This window comes from Piliocolobus tephrosceles, chromosome 18, assembly GCF_002776525.5.
Source record: "Piliocolobus tephrosceles isolate RC106 chromosome 18, ASM277652v3, whole genome shotgun sequence".
In the NCBI taxonomy this organism is placed as follows: Eukaryota; Metazoa; Chordata; class Mammalia; order Primates; family Cercopithecidae; genus Piliocolobus; species Piliocolobus tephrosceles.
Genome location: NC_045451.1, coordinates 46,396,580 through 46,400,567, shown reverse-complemented (window position 1 = coordinate 46,400,567; position 3,988 = coordinate 46,396,580). Strand labels below are relative to the sequence as shown.

Genomic DNA, 3,988 nt, shown 5'->3' with positions numbered 1-3,988 from the left:
CGATCTCCTGACCTAGTGATCCGCCCGTCTCGGCCTCCCAAAGTGCTGGGATTACAGGCTTGCGCCACCACGCCTGGCCTTCACCCTGGCATTTCATCAACCAGAAAAGAGGAAACCACAGCACCGTAAAATGAGAGAGGCCCCTCATGGATCTTTCAACTTTCATGTCTATATAGATGCAATTGTAGTCCCACGGGGGGTACCTGATAGATTCAAAGCCTGAGACCAAATAGCGGCAGAATTTGAATCATTATTTCCACGAGTAACTATTAATAAAAATGTAGATTGCGATAAACTATATCTATTATAACCAACAATGATTTATTAATTACACTAGGGATACTGTCAAAGGAATAGCTGAATAATTAGGCCCTACTAGCCAGATGGCTTGTAAAAACAGAATGGCCCTAGATATGCTATTAACAGAAAAAGGTGAAGTTTGTGTTATGATAGAAACCCAATGCTGCACCTTCATTCCCAACAATACAGCCCCTGATGGAACAATTACAAAAGCTTTACAAGGTCTTACCTACCTATCAAATGAATTAGCCGCAAATTCTGGGATAAACGACCCTTTCACAAGATGGTTAGGGAAATTGTTTGGTAAATGGAAAAGACTCATGGCCTCTATTGTTACTTCTCTGACAATTGCAATAGCTGTGTTTATTCCTGTTGGATGCTACATCATACCCTACATTTGTAGACTAGTCCAAAGACTTATAAAAACAATTGTTACCAGAACCTTCCCTAGTTCTTCCCAATCCTATGCAAATAAATTCTTTCTCCTGGAAGAACAATAAAGTAAGTCAGGTTAGATAAGTTTGAAAAAAAATGCATAAATTCAAGAGGGGGAAATTGTTGTTAAGAACAAATAGCTCCTCTTCAAAGGGTTTTGGTTCCTGGTTCTTTGTTCTATTCTAAAAAGTAATTGTACCCATTCATCTGTCAGCCCTCCCTAACTCTGTTGTGCCCAAACACCCCAAGATATACCGTACCCATCAAATGCCCACTCTTGCCTCCTTTAATGATGTCAACAGTAGCCAATTGGAATTAGCCTTGATTGTGTGGTCCAAACCCAGCCTGCAGGGGGAGGACATAGGAACAGGATCTGCATTAGGGATAAAAAACTCCTGCTCTCCTTTGTTTTGCACACTCTCCCTTGCCTCTGCCTTGCATGCAGAAAGCACCCTTGCAGCACCGAAAATTTGTTTCTAACAATTTATTATTAATGTTATGCCAGCATCAGGTTGAAAAGTAAGCCACATTATATAGGATTAAATAAAACCCATCTGATGACATTTTATGGGGGCCACCAACTCCACCTTGCTTCTAACCTTTAAGCTGTCCTTTTTCATTCCTGGGTGTAGGCTGAACTAACTTTGGGAAGGAATTCAGTTCATGGTTTGACTCTGAAACAAAATTGATAATAGCCCTTTCCTGAAACGATCCCCTTCTTGCCTGGTGACCAGTCGGCCTTTGTAGAACTAACAAATTCGCTACAAGATTTAAAATTATAGTTTAGGGGTCATGCAGCCTCTGGCTGCAAGAGTCCGAACCTCCCCAAATTGCTCCTGAGGATAACATCACTATTGCAAAACCTAAGATCAATGTTTGAGATATTTTGCAGACCCTGCACTCAGCTGACACCACCCAGATCAGTAATCTGGCTCAATCAGTTCTGTCATCCCACCCAGGAGCAGAAAACAGCAAGAAAAACTCACTTTGACTCTCTTATGACTCCATCTCCAACCTGACCAGTCAGCACTCCCTGCTTTCCCAGCCCCTACCTGCCAAATTATCTTTAAAAACTATGATCCCCAAATGTTCTGGGAGACTGATTTGAGTAATAAAACAACTCCTGTCTCCACACAGCTGGATCTGCATGAATTACTGTTTCTCCATTGCAATTCCTCTGTCTTGATAAATCAGCTCTGTCTAGGTGGTGGGTAAGGTGAACCCACTGGGTAGTTACGAAAATAACCCCTCCCTCGCTTTGTTTCTTGCTACATTTATAGCTACCTATTTGCTTGAAAATTCCAAATGCTAATTTTTAAACAATCCAGGCAAGAAGCTGAGATGGCAGTTGCAATTTTCCCCTTTTTGAGAAGAAATCAGTGCGTGGTTAACCCATAACCCAATCCCTGCCAAGATGAGGCCGACCAGGCCACTGGATGTCCATTACTCAAACAAGCCATCAGAAAACGGCAAGCAGTGCTGCACTCCAGACCATTTCTGCGCATGGTTTCCATGCAACATTTCCCCTTAAAGTCCCTTTAGTGGCATGGCGCCAGAGGAGGAAGTGGTGAGGTTGTTGCCTGCTCTGTGCTCACCGCTGGCTCTTGGGGCGCAGAGAGGGGCCGTGGTCTCCACGGCTGCCTCATGCTCCCCTGCAGTCCTCTCCATGTTCCCTGGCACCACCACTCCCCTTCCTAAGGCCGCCGCTTACCCCAGGGTCTATGGAAGTAATGGAAGGACCCCTCAACCTGGCTCGTCAACAGAGCAGATAAGCAGACCCTTTATTAGCAGCAGGCAAATATGAAGAGGCTATTTCTTGTCACAAAAAGGCTGCGGCCTATCTTTCTGAAGCCATGAAGCTGACACAATCTGAACAGGCTCAGCTTTCACTGGAATGGCAAAGGAATAGCTCCTCCTCATCCAAGAGAGATGGAAAAGGCCCCAGCGTGAAGAAAGATCGAAAGCCCAACAGAACACAAAGGATGTAGTCGCCCATCTTCAGGCATCTCACAAACACTCTGCAGAGGGCCAGAGCCCCCTTTCTCAGAAGCACAGCCCTTCCACAGAGAAACGCCTGCCTGAGATTCAGGGGATCTTTGACAGGACCCAGACACCACTACTGTATTTACTTCAGCAAAAGAGTGAGCCAGCAGAGCCATGTGTTGGAAGCAAAACCCCAAAAGATGACAAAACAATTACAGAGGAGCAGGCATCCAAAACTGCAGATTTGAAGAGGCATGTGAAATTCCTTGTGACCAAGAATGAAAGATTAAGGAAAGAAAATAAACAACTAAAGGCTGAAAAGGCCAGACTTCTAAAAGGTCCATTAGAAAAGGAGCTGGATGTAGATGCTGATTTTGTAGAAATGTCAGAGTTATGGAGCTTGCCACCACATTCAGAAACTGCTACAGCCTCCTCAACCTGGCAGAAGTTTGCAGAAAATACCAGGAAAGCCAAGGACATTCCAGTTCCCAATTTCCTCCCTTGGATTTTTTCAACTCCAGAACTTCCCTTTAGGGAGCTCTGTGAGGATATTCTGAAAGGATTTATGAATGATTAAAATGGAAGGTCACAGAAGAGGGAAGAAGAGGAAATAATATAGTAATAGTCAATCCAGCAAAAAAATGAAAAGGGAAAAACACATAGAAGGGTCATTCTGGAAACTCTTCACCTGGCGGACTGTGGGAGCAGAGGCATTGCCAGGACTGGGGAAACAGTGTCACTGTGAAATGCATCGCGTATCTGATTCACTGACTTGAGCTAATGATTCCAACTTGGCAGACACTGAACTCGTGGAGGTTCAGTTTCTCCTGATACAAACCAAATGCCTACCTAGAATAATTTTTTTCAAGCAACAATTATTTTTCTTATCTTCAGGGTTAAAATGTATAAAAGTATGTTATGCATAATTACTCTGTAATGCCATAAATGATCATGCAAAACCTAAATAATGTGGTGGCCTGAGGGGTTACCTTATATTTGAAACATGCTTTCTATCATGCATTGACTGTATGCATCTTGTTAATGCACATTTTGTTTAAATAAGGTGTGTAAGAGACACACCCTTCTAGATGAAACTATATGTGCTACACTTTGCACCACTCATAATGATAACCCTAAGACTATCAGGAGAAATATTTCAATTTCTACTTTATGAAGAAAGGAACCAAATTATTATGCTTTTAAAACAAATTACCAGTTTACATAATTAATCAGGGTGCATTTTAAGTTCTAACTTTGTTTATTGTATAAT

At 42.7% G+C, this 3,988-nt stretch overlaps 1 pseudogene; it reads left to right on the top strand.

The window, feature by feature from the left end:
* Nucleotides 1–2,401: 2,401 nt before the first annotated feature.
* On the top strand, nt 2,402–3,295 carry LOC111539642 (annotated as a pseudogene).
* Nucleotides 3,296–3,988: the final 693 nt, after the last annotated feature.